General features: G+C 35.5%; 1 protein-coding gene and 1 pseudogene across 1 annotated transcript in view; one reads left to right on the forward strand and one right to left on the reverse strand.

Moving 5' to 3' along the window:
- GALNT13 (polypeptide N-acetylgalactosaminyltransferase 13) overlaps nucleotides 1-22,856 on the reverse strand; it is an 828,252-nt gene that overhangs the window by 366,622 nt on the left and 438,774 nt on the right. The window lies entirely within an intron of this gene.
- LOC110220752 (RING finger and CHY zinc finger domain-containing protein 1-like) lies at nucleotides 1,209-12,208 on the forward strand (annotated as a pseudogene).

Raw genomic sequence — 22,856 nt, forward strand, 5'->3', positions numbered from 1 at the left:
GGTCTTGTTTATCATGAATCCCTTTTAAATCTTGCATGATTCAATTATTATTGCTAAACATATAATAGGAAATCATACCTCAGTGCCTACAAGCACTATCAGGATGTAAAAAAAAAAATCCATTCTTTATTTCAACCACTATAGGATAAAGAATTGCCCTGTTATGGAATTATAAAGTTCTAAATGATACATAATGACCATCCAAAATTAATTCTTAGCTTGTGTAAATAATACAATTAAAACTTTCCTTTCATTATTAACAATAGCAAAAATAAAGAAACAAAACCCTAGACTTTGTCTTAATAGACAAATATTCAAGCAGTCTTTAACAATCTGTTTATTTTTCCAACAGATATAAGCATAAGTTTATGTGATTAAATCTCTAAAGGACAATGATAACAATTCTCAATATTAGTGTGGCTGTGGGTGGCTAAGACCTAAGGTTGTAGAGACATTGGAAGTCTTTTCTTGTAAAACTAAGTAACTCTTGACCTAGGAAGATTCTCCCAGAACCTAGAACCTTTGGAGACTTCTGCAAGATCATAAGGAATCATTAGTTTAGACTTATTTTCAGGTATTCAGGAAAGCTCAGTGTGTTTGGGGATCTTCTGGCTTTGAGAAAGGGAAATGTTTACAAGTTTTGAGGCACCATAAATGGGACGTGAAAAGACAGAAGCAAGACATAAACAGATATACACAGACTAGAGCTGGGAGGACAGCAGCACTGGTATAGTAGATTGGAGTTAAGACTGAGGCAAATCCTCAGTTGTTATAGTTATGTGTATTTCCCGTCTTTCACTTTGAAGAGGACCAATGACATCACAGGGTGATATCTTGACTCACACTTGAATTGAATTTAAGTGAAGCAGAGTGGCACAAAGTCCTCAGCCTCAGTCTCTCTTTCAGAGTTGTCCAAGCACAGTGGTAAGACAAAAGTCAGGATGACTGGTGATGGCCTGGGATGCAGTGGATGAACTTGGCTTCTTTGATATCTGACCAAGCTCAGAACACTCCACAGTGCTTGCTTCAGGTGCCTTCCTAGCCACTGAAATTGATTCTTCTCATCCACCCATTCCATTGGGGGGAAGTCTTTACATATTTGAGCTGAACATACCCCTAACTCAATAATGAATAGGAAGGCCCATAGATTACCTTCCCTGGTTTAGACTGTCTGCCAAGACAGTTTTGCTGGAGTGTGGCAGGCGCGCATGCTACAGCTTTGTGGAGCTACACGTGAGAGTTGGGTAAAAGGTGGACACCAAAGGTGGATGAGGAGACCTGAAAAAAGCTAGGAAAGCCCTCACACCAGGGGTACTAGTCCTCCCTGAACACCTCATACACCTCTTACAGTCGTGAAACTTAATAAGAATGAAGTCCAGGCAAAAGTTTGCTTTTTCTTCAGTTTTCAGAAGATGGCACTGTGGAAATTTCTAAGCAGAGGTTAAATCCTACTATGCTTTGTAGGACCACAAATGCCATTGCTATTGATGATTAATGCATTATATTTGATCAAAACAGATTCTTGTGTATGTGGTGCTGATTTAGTCTAACTTTTTCTGCACATTCTTATACATTAGTTATCACTACACTATTTAGTCATTGAAGATGCCTTCACATCATTCTGGACATATCAGTTTACTCTGCCATTAATTTGTACAATTGTTGCTGTTTTATTTGATATGAGTCAGTTTTATACAAACATTGCTTAATTTTTATTGTTGCATAATGTCATGTTTAATGCATAGTTTGGCATTAGTGATGGAATATAATTTTCTACAAAACCTTCAGAACAATGAAGACTACATATGTAAATGGTAGTGATGTTTAATTGATATTGGAACACATAATAGTCTGTTTAAGAAAAGAATATAAGTATAAAATTAAGGACATTATAACATATTTAGAAGATTTATAAAATAACTAGAGATTATGAAGAAATTTAGAATAGGATCCCACTAGGAAAACCAATGACTTTTGGTGAAGTAGCAGACTCATTCAAAAATTCTGATAAGGTGAAAATAGGAGCTAAGTTTTAGAAATAGATGCAGTTGTCTAAGGAAGGGGTGGGTTTTTTTAAAAACTGGAAGATTTTATGGGCTGAGAAGAGATGGCAGTAGAAAGACTGAGTAGGCCCTGAATTGCACACCCACATCATACCTCCCTGAGTTATTGGATTTCCTAGTACACTAAATTTACTATACTATGCTATAGCACTGTAGATTTAATTTTTAAAAATAGTGAAGTAATCATAAATTACCTTGTTGAACTATGTTTAGCAGCTATGACTCATGCAGGTTATAATTATGTTTGGATAGAACAAAAGCCTATATTTTGGTCTTTATGAATGAACTTAAAAATAATACCAAATCTCTGAATTCCCAGCTTTATCATCTCATTTCCTCTCATTCATGTCCTTTACCTTAAACAAACAACAAAAATGCTGATTTACGCATAATTCCTAGTTCCAGGGTGCTTATATTGGCAAAAAATCATGGGACTCCAAAAACCAAAGGTAAAATAAAATAAAACTGAGGCTATTTGTTGATTATCTCTTTCAGGGTATAAATACTCATTGGGAAGGAGTGCTGATATTAACTGCAGATTTGGAAACTTAAAGTTTCACTCTCATTATTCTTTCTCTTTCTGGATTGTTTTCTTGTATTAAAAAAGCTTTTTGTTTTTAAGAAGTTAATGACATTTATGTTATTTTTTAGTATTTTATTTTACCTCAGTTATATATAAAACTGATTTTTGACATTTGCTTTTAAAATTAAGTCACAAATTTTCTGCTTCTCCCCCCCAACTTCCTCATTGTGAAGGCAATCAACTTGATATAATTTATACTTATGTAGTCATGCAAAACATTTTCATATTAATGATTTTGTAAAAGAAAACATATACCAAAATAAATATCCAAGAAAAATAATGAAAGTTAAAAAAAAAGGTTTCCATCTTATACAAACTACAACACTTCTTTCTTGGGGATGGATAGCATTTTTCATCTTAAGTTTTTCAGAGTTGTCTTGGATCACTGTATTGCTGAGAACAGCTAAGCCATTCATAGTTGATTATTTTACATTATTGCTGATATTGTGTATAATGTTCTCCTGGTTCTACTCATTTCACTTTGCATCAATTCAATTATGTCTTTCCACGTTTTTCTGAGAGCATCTTGCTGCTCATTTCTTAAAGTACAATAGTATTCCATCCTGATCACAAATCCCAAATTATTCAGCCATTCCCCAGTTAATGGATATCCCTTCATATTCCAAATCGTTGACACTAGCAAAGAGCTGTGATAAGTACTTTTCTCCATATAGGTCCTTTACCTTTTTTTTTAAATTTCTTTTGGTATACATACGCAGAAGTGGTATTGCTAGGTTGAAGTGTATGCATAGTTTTATAGGCTTCTAAACTGATCTACATGATGATTAAACCAACAATGCATTCATATCTCCACTTGCTGAATTTTTAAGGAATTATTTTTTTTTAGTGTGCTTCTGTAACTCCTTTTTCATTTGGCCAATTCTGATTTTTAAGGCTCTCCTCATTGGATTTTTTGTAGCTCTTTTACCATTTCACCTAGTCTGTTTTTAAGGTATATTTTTGTCAGCATTTTTGTGCTTCCTTTACCACACGGTTCATTCTTTTTCATGATTCTCTTGAATCACTCTCATTTATCTTCCCAATTTTTCTTTCTAGGGGTCTATAATACTACAGTTCTTCCAAATTGATATGATATAAGTAGAGGTGTATTCACTATTCTCTTGGTCTGTGCTTTGGTCTGTGAGCAATCACAAGCACTCTTTTGTGTCTTGGAATTGTAATGAGGGTCCCTGATCCAGGGTAGATGTAAGGAATGGTATGCTAGTGCTTCTCCTCACCCTGGGAGCAACAAAGTCCTGCCTCCGGTGCCTCTAGTAAAGAGGTCCCTATAATTTCCTCCTTATCAGTTGTTCAACCAACTTATGGTCTTTGGGCAGAGAGCTCCAGAAGCATTTGCTGCTGTTGCTGATTCAGTCACTCCCAAGGCTTGCTCCTGGTTTGTTTGGGCCTGGTCTGTGCTGCTGTGTCCTGCACTGGACTTCACTCCACTCATACATGGTAGGACAGACCTTTCTTGCTACTGTAAGTTGTCTTGGGTTGAAAAATTATTTCAAACCATCTTCCTGTGTGTTCTACTGCTCCAAAACTTGTTTTAGGGTGTAATTTAAAGGTGTTTGGAGGAGTTTTGGGGGAGATCTCAGGATAGTCCCTTCCTTTTCTCTGTCATCTTGGTTCTGTCCTCACAGAATTATTGTTAATAGTTCCTTATGATGAGCATATGGTTTTACTGAGGCCATGTGTTTATATACATAGAGACATATAAACAATTTGGGAACCAGTTACCAGCAGTGATACAACATAGGCACTGACTGCAAAAGAGAGGATTTAAATCTGTAGTATGAAATACTCAATTGACATATTTGTTTCAAATTGATGTGTGCCACTGTAATAAGGGAAAGTTTCCACATAAAATTTAATTATGACTAAGGGTCACTGAGATACTTATAAACGAGGTAAACAATGATGGATTGAAAAAAAAGCGCTGGACCCTGGAAAATGAGATCTTTCTCTCTCTAAAGCAGGAATTCTTTTTTTCCCCTTCTTTTTGGTGAGGCAATTGGGTTAAGTGACTTGCTCAGGGTCACACAGCTAGAAGTGTCAGGTGTCTGAGGTGGGATTTGAACTCAGGTCCTTCTGACTCCAAGGCCAGAGCTCTATCCACTGTGCCACCTAGGAGCCCCTAAAGCAGTGATTCTTAACTGTCTCTCTCTCTCTGAGAGAGAGAGACAGAGACAGAAAGATCCCCTTTGCATTCTAATGAAGCCTATGGACTCCTCAGATTATTTATAAGTGAAAAATTCAACAAAATATATAGGATTACAAAGGAAGCAAATGTGTAGAAATATAGTAATCAAAATATGAAAAATAAAATCATGGACCTCAGGTTAAGAATTCTTGCTTTAAAAGTTTATAAAAGACGTCTATGAGTCAGGTCATTAAAAATAATGTACTCTAGATTGCACTCTAGAGCCAGGACATCAGGTTCACTTCCCTATCAGAATCTCTTGATTTTGTTTTACTATGTTTTGCCTAAACAACAACATATAAGTCAGTCACTGACCATACAATAGAAACAAGGGTATAAGAAAAAAAAAGTTTGGGGTCAAATAATGCAATACAGTTGAAAACATATAGCTAAGGTAGACTTGGTTTAAGCCATTGGTGAATAATTCATTTAATTCTTTATAGCCCTTACTGATGTATTCTCAATGGCATTCTGTTCCATCCAGGTGTGTCAAATGTCTTAGCTTCAGGATTTCTAAAAGAAAACTACAACACTTTTCTTTTTCTCAGGATAGTGGAAATAGCCTTTCAAAAGAGCAAAGTGTGAAAAAATGCAATAGTAGCATATAGAGGCTGTGCTAAAAAGCTAACAGGCATAGAAACCAATACTAAGGGCACAAGAATTATATTCTTATTAAGTATTAAATATTGCTATCCTTAGTACCCTGAGATACTGTAAACAAAGAAAGCAATACTTAATATTTAAGAAAATAAATCAAAATAAAATAAATGAATATGAATTTAATGTTGTTTCCCATTCATTGAGATGGGACAACATGCTGGATATACAAAGATGAACCAACACAGAGATCTTACACTCAAAAACTAGTAGTCAGGGGAGGGAGAAGCAGAAATGATCGGTCATACAAAATTTCTGTTGAAGAAATGAGTCAGTAGTATGACTGCAGGTCATTTTGAGAAGAGAAATCATCTCTTTCTCACCAATTCCAAACACTAAGAAAAAGCAAAAAAAATAATGTTTCTAGGCCAAAAGGACAAACTGTTTTTTGTTTCTTTGTATTTCCCCAACTTAGGACAAGAAAAAAAAATCTGTCCTTTCAAATGTCAGTCTTCGCTTTTGAAGGAAAAAAAAAAGGTTTCCTTGTCACAGAAAATGTTTATACTAGTAGTGAATAGAATTTATGTCTGAAATTCAATTTTTTCCTTAAATGCTACAAGAAGGATTAAATTTTCTCTTGAATGAGTCAATACATTCTTCAGAAACAAAACAAAAACAAAAACAAACAAATAAAAATCTTTCGTTTGGCCAGGTTGTGGAAGTGAATGCAGTAGTTAATGTCCAACCTGATTTTATTCAAAGTTACTATTATTGGATCCTGAATAGTACATTATGAGCTCTTGTAATTATGGAAACTAGTAAGTTCAAATAAAGCAGCAAAAATAAATATGTCCCTGTATAGCTAGAGCATCAGTATAAGTACTATGCAATTTCAAGTAAGAATTTCAAAATACAAAGTGGCCTAGATGTGAATTTGGTATGGGAGAAATTTTATTTTGGTACACTGTGTTTTTCTAAAGTTAATAGTGATCAGCCAGAAAATATTATTTTAGAACTGGGAAACACCTTAGTACAAAAGGTTCATTATACAGAGTTGGAAACTGAGGTCTAGAAAACATAATATCATACATCTAGATCTAGAAAGGACAAAATTAATCAAGTTCAACTTCCTAAATCTGTAAATGAGAAAACTGAGGCAGAGGTAGATTAAGTGACTTGTCCACATTTGCAGAACTCATCAGAAACAGAACCAGAGTTAGAATTAAGGTTATTTGAGAGTCCAATATCACCATCATCACCATCACCAGCATTGTCATTATTATGAATCATATAGATGGCTTTAAGGTTTATAATGTACTTTTGTTTAGGTTTATATCTCCAAAGTAAAAACAAAAAATATATTAAAAAATGTTATTATTTATAATTAACCCATAACATAGAGTTATCACAAAAACACATATTTTTCAGTTATATACCTTGTGTAAAATTCATATGTTCATGAAATTTGAAAAATTGAAGGTTTGCCAAAATTATTTACAAAATTATTTTTATAGACTTTACCATTCTCTTATTTTGATTTCACATCATGGCAGAAAAGTAATTCTGAAAGCTCTAGTGTTGTTTTTTTAATGAAGATTTCAGTCTAGACATGGTTAACGATAACATCTATTTTCTAAGAACCAGCTTAGACAACTGGAGAGTTTCATCAGCAAAAGATTGCCCTTTCTGAGTTTTCACCAATAAAAATGAGAAACTACAACATGGTTCTCAATTCTCTGTGGAAACGTATTTCTATGATTGCATTAAATGAAGTAGCACAAAAAAAAAAAGACATACAATGCCAAGAATCATATTTCTGGACTATCTACAAATATTAATTTAACTGTTAGTGCTATAAATGAGCAATCTTTGGTGATTGAAAAAGTAGACATAGTATTGGAGGGACTAACTCATATCCATACAGACTTTCCTGTGAGGAAACATAACACAGAAGAGAAGTAGCCAGCATCAGAGCCAGAATGGTCTTGGTAGAACTGCTGACTCTGAAAAATATGGACACTGTGACTCTGTGCAAGTAACTTAAAATTTCAGTGCTCTCAGCAGTTATTATTTGCAGAGAATGTGTTGACCCAAATCAGAAGTAATTTAACCACCCAGAAGTTCCCTATATCAATTAAATCACAAATTCGATCCTTGTCCTCATTTCTATCCTACTGATCTCCTTATTCACAAAGTGAATAATAACATAGTAATTTGGTGGTTTAGGAATTAGGAAGACCTATGACCCTGGACCAGTATCTAGAAATATCAGCCACCCTACACACACCTCCAGAAGTAAAAAAAGTACAGGGGACAGCTAGGTGGTACAGTGAATAGAGCTCTGGCCTTGGAGTCAGGAGGACCTGAGATCAATGGACCTCAGGCATTTGACACTTACTACCTGTGTGACCTTGGGCAAGTCACTTAACCTTGATTGCCCCAACAAAAAGCAAAAAAAAAATTGCAGATCAGATGCTGACATGCATTGCTAGAGATTTCATTTTTAAGAAGTCTTTTTTTTTTACAGTAAAATTGAAGATCTGGTATAAAAAAACCCACCTTAATAAAAATGAAATCTGCTTCCAGGATCCAACATTGCTAAGTATGCAGTAAATTGGTGTAGCTCTCCTTTATACATCTCCAAACAATCATGAAATAAAAGCACTCCAAAACAAATCCTGGAACAATGGAGCCATTGGAAAGATGGGCAGAATGGTCTTTTAGCCCAGGAAATGGAAGATTGTCACAAAATGTCCATCTCACTCAGGTGGAAAGGAAGTGTAGAACAGAACAGGAAGTGCCCCATCAAGCCAATAGCAAATCCCACTTCAGCAAGTAAGTAGGAGATCATGAGTGCCAGTATGGTGGAGCAGGCAAATGCCAACACGAGAACCCCCTACTGCCTTAGCATAGCCAGAGGAACTGGAAGATCCCAGCTGTGAGAACCTCTATGTACTTCAGTGTAGTCCTGGGAAAACAGGCATCTTCCAGCAGCTGGGCCTCCATGTGCTTCAGGACAGCCCAGGGCAAATGGGCACCCTCTGGTGGCCAGACCTCCATGGGCTTCAGTGTAGCAGTAGTGCAGAGAACCTCAGTAGGACCCTGGCACAGCACCAGCTAAGCTGCCATACTCCCAATGGACTCCAGAAATGCCAGACCCCAACCAAACCATCCCCTCAACAAAACACCAGACACAAAGCTCCCCTATGGGCCTCAGGGAAACACCAGTGTAGCACCAGGTAAATAGCTGGGGCCTACAGGCACTGGGACAAGAAGCCTAAGACAGAGCCCCTTCCACACTGGGAGAAGAGATCCAATTTAAAAGAAAAGGAAAAAGCAAAAAAAAAAATTAAAGAAAAAGATGAGCAGAAAGAAATAGAAAAATAAAGAACCTAACCATTAAAATTATTATGGTGACAGGGAAGACCAAGCCACAAACTCAGAAGAGGACAACGATGTGAAAACACCTATGGGCAAAACCCCAAAGAAAATGGCAAGTGGTCTCAAGGCCAGAAAGAACTTATGGAAGAGCTCAAAAAGGTGCTTAAAAATCATTTAAGCAAGATAGAAGAAAAATCAGGGAAAGAAATGAGAGTGAAACAAGAGAAATATGGAAAAAAATAGTCAACAGCTTAGAAAACTGCTTAAAAAATAGAATTGGCTAAATGGGAACTGAAAGAATATACATTTTTCTCAGCATATGGAACCTACAGCAAAATTAACCATGAAATAGGGCATAAACCCCTCAAAATCAAATGTAAAAAGACAGAAATAGTAAATGTATTTATTTCAGATCATAATGCAATAAAATTACATTCAACAAAGGGAAGTGGAAATAAAGTTTAAAAATCAATGGGAAACTAAATAATCTAAAACTAAAGAATAAGTGGGTCAAAGAAGAAATCACAGAAACTATCAATAATTGAAATAAAGAGAATGACCACAATGAGACTTTGTTGTCCCAAATTTTATGGGATGAAGCCAGAGCAGTACTTGGGAAAAACAATTTTTCTAAACTCTTACATCAAAAAAGAAAAAAAAAACAGATGAATGAATGGAGCATGCAACTAAAAAAAAAAACTAGAAAAACAGCAAATCAAAAATCCCCAATTGAGCTACAAGTTAGAAATCCTGAAAATCAAAGATAATATTAGTAAGACTGACAGTTTAAAAAAAACTGTTGACCTAATAAACAACTATAGGAGCTGGTTCTATGAAAAAATGATCTATGTAAGACATCGGCTAACTTGATTTAAAAAAACAAGGAAGAAAAAATGTGTAGTATCAAAAATTAAACGTATGAAATTATTGTTAATGAAGAAGAAATGAAAGCAATAATTAGGAGCTATTTTATATAATTTTATGCCAATAAATCTGATAATCTGAGAGAAATGGATGACTATTTACAAAAATATAAATAATCCAAATTAACATATTAGGAAATAGAATGACCCTATGTTAGAAAAAGAAATTAAAAAAGCCATTAATGAATTCCCTAAGAAAAAATTCCCAGGGCCAGAGGGGTTCACAAGTGAATTCTACCAAACATTTAAAAAACAATTAATTCAAATAATAGATAAATTACTTGGAAAAATAGGTAGAGTCCTGCCAAATTCCTTTTATGACACAAATATTGTTCTAATATCTAAGCCAGAAAGAGCTAATACAGAGAAAGAAAATTATAGACCAATTTCCCTAATGAATATTGATGCAAAATTTTTGAACAAAATACTAGAAAGGTAATTACAACAATATATCACAAGGATTATACACTATGACCAGGTTGGATTTATACCAGGAAGGCAGTGCTGGTTCAATAGAAGGAAAACAATTAGCATAATTGACATATCAATAACAAAACCAATGTAAATCATATGGTTATCTCAATAGATGCTAAAAAAGCTTTTAATGAAAAACAGCACCAATTACTATTAAAAACAATAGAGAATATAGGAATAAAGGGAGCATTCTTTAAAATGATAAGTATCTATCTAAAACCATCAGCAAAGCATTGTCTGCAATGGAGAGTAGCTACACAACTTACCAATAAGATCAGGGGTGAAACAAGGATGTCCATTAACACTACTACTATTATTCAATATTGTACTAGAAATGTTAGAAATAGCAATGAGATGAAAAAGGAAATTAAAGGAATGAGAATAGGCTATGAGGGGAGGGGAAAAAAACTGTCACTCTTTACAGGTTCTGTGATGGGACCACCCTAGAGTATCAACTGAAAAAAAAACCTGAATTAATTAACAATTTTAGCAAAGTTGCAGTCTGTAAGATAAACTCTCATAAATCACCAGCATTTCTTCAGTGACCATTATAGCCCAGCAGTAATAGATATAAATTCCATACAAAATAACTGTAAACAATCATAAAAAAATATATACTTAGGAGTTTACCAACCAAGACCAACCCAGTAACTACATGAACACAATTACAAAACACTTTTCTCACAAACAATGAGAAAAATATCAATTGCTCATGGGTAGGCTGAGCCAAAATGATAAAAATTGCAATCTTGCCTAAACTTATTTAGCTTTTCAGAGCCATGCCAATGAAATAACCCAAAAAAATATTTTATAGAGCCAGAAAAAATAATAAAATTCATCTGGAAGAACAAAAGTCAAGAATATGAAGTGAATTAATGAAAAAAAATACAAAGGAAGGAAGACTTACCAGATCTCAAAACTATATTATAAAAGAGTAATCATCAAAACTATCTGCTACTGGCTAAGAAATAGAGTGGTGGATCAGTGGAACATGTTAGATACACAAGACGCAGTGGTCAATGACCATAGTAACCTAGTATTTGATAAACACAAAAACCCCAGCTTTGGGATAAGACTATTTGACAAAATCTTCTGGGAATGTCTGGAGCAGGGTCATGTGCCCCTTTCATGGTGTTGTGTGGCCCAGCCATAGAGGAGGCTGTGGTCTAGAGCAACCCAGGCTAATCTATGGCTCCTGCTCTGCACCATCTCAGACTCCTCCGACTAGCACTGGGCTGGGGGAGGAATAGGAGGGTGAGGAGGAGATGGCCACATGGGGCCAAGAACACTACAACCACTGATCCTTCCTCAAGGCTCCCTGCTGTGGTAAACTTTACATTTGGTGCTTATACCATGATATCAAGGAAGATCATCCTCTGGAATGTTTTAAAGTGAAAGAAGTACAGTGTACAAAATGTGGAAAAGCTCAGAGTGCTCAATATACTTGTGAAGAGTATTTGGAGTATATTATTGCAATATATTTCACCTATTTGACAAAGACAAGAAGCAATGCTGTTGGAGAAGTGTGGAATTTGTAGGATTGGTCCAAAGGAAGAATTTTTTTACTATGTCTATCCTTGAGTCTCCAAGGGCATCACAGGTGCATCGAGAATGACTCAAGACAGAATTGTCCCAAATGTTTAGAGGACATTCATATATCCCATGTAATTACTCCTGTCTTGTATGTGAGCATGTTCTACACAGAACATGTTATGAAGAAATGTTAAAAGAAGGCTGCAGGTGTCTATTATGCAAGCACTCTGCTATAGACATGACTCGCTATTGGAGACAGCTGAATAATGTAGTGGCACAATCTCCAATGCCAACAGAGTATCAGAAAATGATTTTGGAAATTCTCTGCAATGCTTGCAGTGCCCATTCTACAATCCAGTTCCACATATTAGGAGTGAAGTATAAGAGCTATGAGTTGCATAATACTGCCAAAGATGGAGGGTGCAGAATTCCCCTAGAACAGCAGTGACCAGGCTCTCTTCACTGCATAGATAGAGCTGCCTCACAAGACTCACCACTGTTTGTGAAATAAGAGAAGTTCCTTAGTATCCTGTTGCTATGCTGTTACAAACGTTAGTGTGATGTTTGTGGTCATGCCACAACACAACCTCCCATCACAGGGACTCAGTGATCAGGCTATCGATAGAATTGTCATCATTTGTATTATTGTGCAAAAACTGGAGTTCTCCCATTGAGTGGAAATTCCTTCAATGTTATTTAGGACCCAGATGGCATTCTGCTTTGAAATTGATGCTCATTAGGATGTATAATTCCATTGCATTTCCTCTTAAGCAAAGCTATGCATCCAGAATCTATAAATAATTTTTTGGGGGGTGGGGTGGGGCTAGGCAATGGGATTAAGTGACATGCCCAGGGTCACACAGCTGTTGTTGTGTCTGAGTCCAGCTTTGAACTCAGGTCCTCCTGACTCAAGGGAGGTGCTCTATCTACTGCCCCACGTAGCTGCCCCTAACTAGTTCTTAATAGAACTGTGCTTAACATTAACTTTATCTTAAGGGCTATATTGTAATGCTAGGGTTTATCTTATTGTCTAAATAAACTTTAGAATCTTATAAAGGAGTCCCTTTAGAATGTTATAAATGTGTATTTTAAGGTAACATCATATAAAAAATTATTTCCCCCCCAAAAAATGGGAAAATTGGAAATGAACAGTACACAAACTAGGTATAGACCAACAGCTCACACCTCACACCAAGATAAGGTTAAAATGGTTACATGATTTAGACATAAAGGGTAACACTAGAGGCAAATTAAAAGAGCAAGGAATACTCTACCACTCAGATCTATGGAAAGGGGTAGAATTCATAACCAATTAAGAGATAGAGAGTATTACCAAATGTAAAATACATAATTTTGATTATATTAAATTAAAAAAGCTTTTGTACAAAGGCAATAAAACCAAGATTAGAAGAAAAGTAGAAAGCTGGGAAAGAAAGTTTCTCTGATAAAGGACTCATTTCTCAAATATGTAATTAACTGTGTCAAATTTATAAGAATATGATCCATTCTCCATAGGTAAATGGTCAAAGGATACAAAGAGGCAGTTTTCAGATTAAGATATCAAAGCTATCCATAGACATATGAAAAAGTGCCCTAAATCACTTTTGATTAGAGAAATGTAAATTAATGTAACTCTGAGGTACCACTTCGCACCCATCATATTGGCTAATAACACAAAAAGGGAAAATGATAACTGTTACAGAAGATGTGGAAAAATTGGGACACTAATGCACTGTTGGTGGAGTTGTCAACTGATTCAACCTTTTGGGGAACAGTTTTGAACTATGCCCAAGGGTCAATAAAACTGTACATACTTTTTGATCCAACAATACCACTATTAGGCCTGTATCCCAAAGAGATCATAAAAAAAGGAAAGGCCCTACATGTGTGAAAATATTTATAGCAATCGTATTTGAGGTGGCAAAATATTGGAGATTGAGGCGATGCCCATAAATTGGGCAATGTTTGAAGAAGTTGTGGTATATGAATGTAATGGAATAATATTGTGCAATAAGAAAGGATGAACAGGTAGGTTTTAGAAAATCCTGGAAAGGCTTGTATTAACTGATGCAAAGTAAAATGAGCAGAACCAGGAAAACATTGTACACAATATCAACAACATTGTGTGATGATCAACCATGCATAACTTGACTCTTCTCAGAAACATAAGAATTCAATGCAGATCGAAGCATATTTTTTGCTATTTTTTTCTATTTTGTTTTGTTTTCTCTTTCTGGTGGTTCCTGCTATTGGTTCTAATTCTTCCTTACAAAATCACTAATGTGAAAATACGTTTAATAGGAATGTATATGTATAGCTTATATCACATCGTTCACTGTTTTTGGAGGGGGGAGAATAATTTAAAACTCAAAAGCTTATGGAAGTGATTGTTTATATATCAAAATAATTTAATAAAAATAGTAAAAAACAAACATAATAATTCAAGACAAGTACAAAGGACTCACAAAGGAAAATGCTATCCATACCTAGACTAAGAATTGTTGAGATCTGGATGCACATTGAAAGCATATTTTTTCACTTACTTTATTCTTTCTCTTGGCTTGTTTTAATCTATTTCTTCTTTTGTAATTGTGATGAATATGGAAACACTTTTTAGATGATAGAATATATTAACTATATCAAACTGACTACCATTTCCAAAAGAGGGGAGGTGAAAGTAGGAGGGAGAAAAATTTGGAACTAAAATTCTTATAAAAATAAATGCTAAATATTTTTTGACATGTAACTGGGGGAAAATAAAATACTATTAAAAGCAAAATGAAATCAAAAGACAAGAAGTCAACACTTCCATGTCATTATGTCAGGTCACAAGTTCTCCTTAGAGAGGCAAATAAAAGATTTAGAGATGTTGGTTTTATTACGTGCTGAAAAGTAACACAAAATATCATGCCACAGGGCATACCAAGATCAGCTAATCTTGCAGAGCTAACAATAAGCACTAGCACACACAATAATGATGAAGAAAATTTCAGTTTATGCACCAATGCCCATCACAAAATACAAAAAAAAAAAGCATAAATTCAATAAGGAATTTAACAAGGTCTTCTAAGTTAAGTTAACATTTCTTTTACCACTTAGCAACTTCAATGAGAGTCTGAGAAAATGAAGGCAGTGGAAATAATGGAAAACATGCCCAGGAATGAGGGAAAAGTAACAAATGGCTTAGAGATGATTTAAAGTTTAACAAATATTTTCTTAAACAAAGATAGCTCCTAGAAATCACTGAAAAATATGACACACACACACGAAAAGAAAAATTACTTTCTTGAAAGTATCTTAGTTTTGTAGATGTCTGCTTTAATGTCACATTCATTCCTGATATGGCCCTGCTCCTAGCCAGAACACTGTCACTGTTGACCAATATTTTCAAAAGCAAAAAATAAAATCACAAAAATTAGTCTACAAATAAAACATCAGTTTCTTTTTTTGAGATTTTATTAACTTACTTATTTTTAGTTTTCAACATTCATTTCCACAAGATTTTGAGTTCCAAATTTTCTCCCCATTTTATCACTCCCCTAAGCTCAAGACAGTGTGCATTCTGAATACCTGTTCCCCTAATCTGCCCTCCCTTCTATCTCCCGCAGCCCTTCACTTATCCCCTTCTCCTTCAATTTTCCTGTAGGGCAAGAAAGATTTCTATGCCTCATTCCCTGTATATCTTATTTCTCAATTACATGTGAAAACAATTTTTGGCATTTGTTTTCAAAACTGTAGGGTTCAAATTTTCTCCCTTCCTCCCTCCCCACACACCCTCCTTGAGAAGGCAAGCAACTCATACAGGTTGTACAAGTGTAGTCATGCAAAACACTTCCACAGTACTCATGTAGTGAAAAACTAAGTATATTACCCTTAATCCTATCGCACCTTCATTTATTCTATTCTCTCTTTTGACCCTGAATCTCCTCAGAATTGTTTGCTTCTGATTACCCCTTCCCCCAATCTGCCCTTCTGTCTATCATCCCCTTAATCTCTTGTCCCCCCCCATTTTCCTGAAGGGTAAAATAGATTTCCATACCCAATTGAGTGTGTATGCTATTCCCTCCTTAAGCCAAATAAGATTAGAATGAGATTCACTCATCCTCTCTCACCTTCCCCCATTTCCCCTCCACTGTAAAAACTTTTTTTGTCTTTTTATGTGAGATAATTTATCCCATTCTACCTCTCCCTTTATTCTTTTCCCAGTATATCCTCTCTCACCCCTTAATTTTATTCTCCAGATATCACCCCTTCATCTTCACCTCACCCTGGGCCTTCTATCTATCTATCTATCTATCTATCTATCTATCTATCTATCTATCTATCTATCTATCTATCCATCCATACATACATATAATTTTTCCCTCCATCTACCCTAATACTGATGGAGGTCTCATGAGTTACAAATACCATCTTTCCATGCAGGAATGTAAACAGTTCAACCTTAATAAGTCCCCTATGATTTCTCTTTCCTGTTTACCTCTTCATGCTTCTCTTGAGTCTTGTATCTGAAAGTCAAATTTTCTATTCAGCTCTGATCTTTTCATCCAGAATGCTTGAAAGTCCTCTATTTCACTGAATGTACATTTACCCCCCAAAGGACTATACTCAATTTTGCTGGGTAGGTGATTCTTAGTTGTAATCCTATCTCCTTTGACCTCTGGAATACTGTATTCCAAGTCCTCCAGTCCCTTAATGCAGAAGCTGCCAAAACTTGTGTTATCCTGATTGTGTTTCACAATACTTGATTTTTTTTTTTCTGGATGCTTGTAATATTTTCTCCTTTACCTGGGAACTCTGGAATTTGGGTACAATAGTCCTAGGAGTTTTCCTTTGGGATTCTCTTTCAGGAGGTGTTTGGTATATTCTTTTGATATTTTTTGCCCTCTGGTTCTAAAATATCAGGGCAGTTTTCCTTGATAATTTCTTTAAAGATGATGTCTAGGCTCTTTTTTCTGATCATGGCTTTCAGATAGTCCAATAATTTTTAAATTATCTCTCTTAGATCTATTTTCCAGCTTGGTTGTTTTTCCAGTGAGATACATCACATTGTTTTCTAGTTTTTCATTCTTTTGGTTTTGTTTCACAATGTTTTGATATCTCATACAGTCACTAGCTTCCAACTTCTCCATTCTAATTTTTAAGAAAGTATTTTCTTTCGTGAGCTTTTGGACTTTTCCATTTGGCCAATTCTGCTTTTGAAGGCATTCTTCTCCTCACTGGCTTTTTGGACCTCTTTTTCCATTTGAGTCAGGCTATTTTTTAGGGTGTTATTTTCTTCAGTATCCGGGGGGGGTGTCTCCTTTTGCAAGCTCTTGACTAGTTTTTCCATGATTTTCTTGAATCACTCTCATTTCTCTTCCCAGTTTTTCCTCTACTTCTCTTACTTGTTTTTCAAACTCCTTTTTGAGACTTTCCCATGGCCTGGAACAAAGTCATATTTTTCTTGGAGACTTTGGATGTAGGAGCTTTGACTTTGTTGTTTCTTCTGATTGTATGTTTTGATCTTCTTTGTCATCAAAGAAAGATTCTATGGTCTGACATTTTTTGTACAGCATTCTCATGATCTCATCCAATTACTTCAGTTATAAATTCTTTGTTAAGGTAGGTGTCTGCTTCCAGTGTGGAGAATGTACTGTCCCAAGCTTCTGGGGTTTTGTGCAGCTATTCTCAGAGATATTTCTGGGGACCTGTAAATTTTCAATTCTTCCAATTCTTCCCCTAATAAGGGGAAAGTGTTTATTCCTTTCCTGGGCTGTGTTCTGCTCTATGAGTGACCACAAGTGCTCTTTTCTGCCTTAAAACTGTGATGAAGATTCCTTCTCCACTGCCACCACAAGCTCAATTATGTCAGTGTTCCTCTTTGCCCTAAGATCGCCACCCAGAACTGTGACCCAGATCCAAGCACAGGCAAAGCAAGAGAATCTTGCCTCAGCACTACCAAAGAGATCCCTGTAATTTCCCTCTGGTCAGCCACTAAATTCCCCCTCAGTCTGTGGGCCATGAGCTCTGGGAGTAACTGCTGCCCCAGAGCTGTGACAGAACTGGGTCTGGAACTAAGCTTCTCTCTCACCAAGATCACAGACTTTTCCTACTGACCTTATAAGTTCTCTTTTGTATTCCTGAGTTGAGAAGTCTGAAAACCACCAGCTGACTATGATTCTGTCCTCTGAGGCCTGCTACAGGTTTGCTGTGGCCTGTTTTGCCTGCATGCCCATGCTGAACTGCATCCTTCTCCCAGCCCAGTGCAATAGACCTTTCCAATCAACTATCCAGGTTGTCTTGGGCTAGAAATTTGTTTCATCTGTCTTTCTTTTTGGGTTCTGCTGCTTTAGAATTTGTTTAGAGCTATTTTTTACAGACATTTAGAGGGGTTTGGGGGAGAGCTCAAGCAAGTCACTGCTTTTACTCCGTCCTCTTGGCCAGCAGTTTCTAATAGCACACATATGTTCCACCCTTTACCCTTTTCTTCAAAGAATGCAGAGAAACACATTTGCTTAATTCTTATTTCTCTCCTCACTTGGTTATAATATTTAGACCCCATAAATTTTCAGTTTTTCTTGTTGCTATGTTTTTTTTTTCATTTATGTCATTGTAGAAAACTGAACATTATTTTCAACCGGAATTTTGAGTTATTAAGATAATATTTTTTTTTCTTCTCCTGAATCATTTGTCAGATCATCCATTAGTTAACACAAAGGTCCAAAATCAAAACCAAATTACAAATATAAGGATAAGAAGTCACTTTGTGTTTTTATGGTAGCTCTAATTTTATGTGTTTAAAGAAGCGGTTGGTGAGTCCCCACCAAAAAAAAAAAAAGATAAAAGTAAGGATACCGAGTTTAACAAAATGTATTTGAGAAGTTCAACTAATGCAAAGCAAAAGCAGCTGCCATACCAAAAACAAAAATAATCTAAAAACTGCCTCAGTCAGCACATAATTGTATTTTTTTTATTATCAGAGATATAGAGGCAACAGTAATTTCAAGTACTGATTCATTTCCAAAACATTATGGAAAATGATTACAAAATTCATAAATGACATTTCTTCAGAATGTAGCAAAATCTGTTTGAGATGAAATGAAACTTCAAATGGTGAGTTCAACAATATATTCTAAGAGCTTTTATACAGTCAATGCTCAACATTTGCACATTTAACTTTTGCAACTTCTAGCATTCACATGATTTTATTGGTAATTTCATTTTCACTTTTCATACACAACCTCACATTTGTGGCTAAGTAGAGCAGAGGAAAAAAAAAGAATTACAATGCCCACAATTTTAAAAAGTGGCTGGTATCCAAATACCTGATTCACCAGTCTTCTTCACCCTACTGTTGTATAATGTTCCATGTGTATTTATTTTATATTTTCATTGTTTGCCTTTAAAGTTCAAGTTTTGTGTTGCAGTTGGGCCCCACCCCTCCAAGCATAGTTCAAGTGCTTTGGGCTCTAAGCCCAATCATACAAAGTCAGTGATATGGCTTATGAGAAAATAAAGGTGTTAAATAAATTTCATGTAAGAATATATCCAACCACTGTTAAGTCTATTGACCAGTTGGCTACAGAATCAAGGCTGCCAATTCCATCATTGATCACAGCTCCAAGGTTAAATTTTAATTTCCCTCTGCTATGTTCTCATACTCTGAAAACTTTAAAAACTGCATGAAGCAGATGTTGCTGATAGATTATTTCCAACTGGTTCATCTTTCATGGTTTCCAAAATCATCTACCAGCGATGATGGACAGAGTGTTCTAGGTGATATTGGAACTGCCCCCATCTCATTGTCTTCTAATATCAGTCACTAAAATCTCTGTAACCTCTCCCTTGGTTTTCAGAGGGTCACCAAGGTACAGTGATTTACATATAGCATATAGTACAATGCCCTCACACTGTCATTTGACACACAGAAGGTAAGATTCAAATTTAAAATATTTTAGTTTTAAGAATTTTATTTGCTGTACAGTATTTATGATGCCATCAATTTCATATGTTTTGAAAAGATAATATTGTATGACATCAATTTGATAAGTATGTTAGCACAAAAAGTCACAGAATTCTAGAGAATTACTAGTAGAAAAATATTTTGCATGTTATCAATTTTATTTTATTCCAAATCACTAACTATTAGAGAATTCAAGGTAAAGGAACAGCGAGATCTTATCTTATACTCATTTGCAAATCAAAAAAAAAAAGGAAAAATAAGAAGGGACTTCAGGAAAACAGGCACATTAATTCACCTTTTGTGGAGCTTTGAGTTTATACAGATATTCTGGAAGATGATTTGTAACTATACCCCAAAATTCACTAAATGCTGCAAAGTCTTTTATCTTGGTATGCTACTATGAGACCTAGAACCCTAAAAGATAAAAGAAAGAAGAAACATACTCGTATGTACAAAAATATTATGGTAGCTCTTTTCATCAAGGCAAAGAACTAAAACTCAAAAGAGTGCTCATCAATTAGGGAATGGCTGTACAAAGTATAACATGTGAGTATAATGGTATTCTAGATTGCCGCAAGAATTTATGAAGTAAATGGTTTCAGAGAATCATATTGATTTGTGTGAATTGTGGAAGCAAAATGGTAGAGTAGAGGCAGGAACTCACCTGAATTCTCCCAAATTCCCTCCAAAAAAATGTCCCACATCAAATTCTGGTGCAGTAGAATCAATGAAAGTCAGGGTAAAACAAATTTCCAGGCCAAGGGCTCAGGAGATTGGGAGGAAAGGTGAGTAACAAGCATGGTAGTCAGGCCTAGAGTTGTGCTTAGGCTGGGTTACAGCAATACCAAAAGTAGGTCTTGGAAGTGGCTGCAATAGCAGTATCAATAGCTTCAGAATCTCTATGTCCACAGGAGGCAATGAGGTTTAACAGCTGGTCATAAAGAGATAACTGGTGAACATTTACTAGTTCTGGGTTTAGGATCCTGTTCCATTTCCCATACACAGTTCTGGATTACAGTACCAAGGCCCCAAGGGTATTGGTCATGCTCACAAAGTAGAGTAGAGTGCTCAGGGCCACTCGCAAGTGGGCACGGGGTCTGGTCTCAGTTCTAAGATGAAAAGGAACACCAGGTCTTGTGGCTACAGGCTAATAAGGTCTTTTCTTGTGTAAAGACCAGAGGGCAGAAAAGCAGAGACCACAGCTCTCCTCATGTCATATAGATTTGGAAGCACCAAAAATTTAAAGACCCCCCAGAACAAACTCTGAAAACAGAGTATAGAAGCCTGAAGCATGGGACAGTGCCCCTGCCACCCCAGAAGGAGAGCCCACCTCTAACATAAAGTTAAAAGTTAAGAAATAGGCTAGACAAATTAGGAAAAATAGAGAACCTAACCATAAAATTTTATTATGGTGACAGCAAAAATCAAGATACAAACTCAGAAGAAGAAAACTATTTCAAAATAGCTACAAAAACACAAAGAGGAAAAATATGAATTGACCACAGGTCTAACAAGAAATCCTGGAAAAACTCAAACAGAACTTTCAAAGTCAAATAAAAGAAGTAGACGAAAACTTGGGAAAAGAAATCAGGAGAAAGTAAGAAAATCATAAAAGAGCTTGGTAAAGGATGCACAACACTACTGAAGAAAATATTACCTTATAGAAAATTGGGAAAGAATTTTTACAACCAGTCTCTCTGATAAAGGCCTCATTTCTAAAATATACAGAGATTTAAGACAAATTTGTAAGAACACAAGCAATTCTCCAATTGATAAACGGTCAAAGGATATGAAAAGACAGTTCTCAGATAAAGAAATTAAAGCCATCTATAGTCACATGACAAAAATGCTGTAAATCATTATTGATTAGAGAAATGCAAATCAAAACAACTCTAAGGTACTACATCACACCTTAGATTGGCCAACATGACAAAACAGGAAAATGATAAAGGTTGGAGAAGATGTGGGAAAATTGGAACGCTAATACATTGTTAGTGGAGTTGTGAAATGATCCAACCATTTTGGAGAACAATTTGGAACTATGCTCAAAGGGCTACAAAAATGTGCATACCCTTTGATCCAGCAATAGCATTTCTAGGTCTATATCCCAAAGAGATTAAACAAATGGGAAAAGGACCCACAAGTACAAAAATATTCATAGCAGCTCTTTTTGTGGTGGCAAAGGATTGGAAATTGAGAGGATACCCATCAACTGGGGAATGGCTGAGCAAGTTGTGGTATATTAATGTAATGGAATACTATAGTGCTATAAGAAATGACGAACAGGCTGACTTCAGAAACACCTGGAAAGACTTATATGGTCTGATGCTGAGTGAAGTGAGCAGAACCAAGAAGACTTTGTACACAATAACAACCACGTTATGCAAGGACTAAGATTATTAAACTGAACCCTTCTCAACATTACAAGGATCTAAGACATCTCCAGAGGCCTCAGGATGGAAAATTCTGTCCACATCCAAAGACAGAACTATGGAAGTCGAATTGCTATTACTTATTTTTACCTTCTGTTGAGTTTTGTTTCATCTTTCTGATGGTTCCTCCTATTGCTTTAAATTTTTAATTACAACTTCACTAATGTGAAAATATGTTTAATGGGTATGTAAATGTAAAGCCTATATCAGATTGTGCACCATCTTGGGGAGGGTGGGGGGGAGAATGGGGGAGAAAAATTTTGAACTCAAAAGCATATGGAAGTGATTGTTGATAAATCAAAATAAATTAATAAAATTGTTTTAAAAAGAAAAAAAAAATTGTTAAGAACCCTTGATCTAAAAAAGAAAAAAATAATAAAATAATACTTTAAAAAGCAGAATTGCCCAAATGGAAAAAGAACAAAAATCTCAATGAAGAAAATACTTCCTTAAAAATTAGAATTAAGTAAGTGAAAACCAATGACTCCATTAGATATCAGGAAACAATAAACCATGATCAACAGAATGAAAAAAAGAAAGAAGATGAAAATGTGAACTATCCCTCAGGGAAAACAATTGACTTAGAAAATATATCTAGGAGAAATAATTTAAGATATTAAGCTACCTGAAAAAGTGAAGAGGGTAAATTAGAAACTTAAAGAATTCTACCAATTACCTCCTGAATATGATCACAAAATCACAACTCCCAGGAATATTAT

This window comes from Phascolarctos cinereus, unplaced genomic scaffold (genome assembly GCF_003287225.1).
Source record: "Phascolarctos cinereus isolate Bilbo 61053 unplaced genomic scaffold, phaCin_HiC Scaffold_726;HRSCAF=1367, whole genome shotgun sequence".
NCBI lineage: Eukaryota > Metazoa > Chordata > Mammalia > Diprotodontia > Phascolarctidae > Phascolarctos > Phascolarctos cinereus.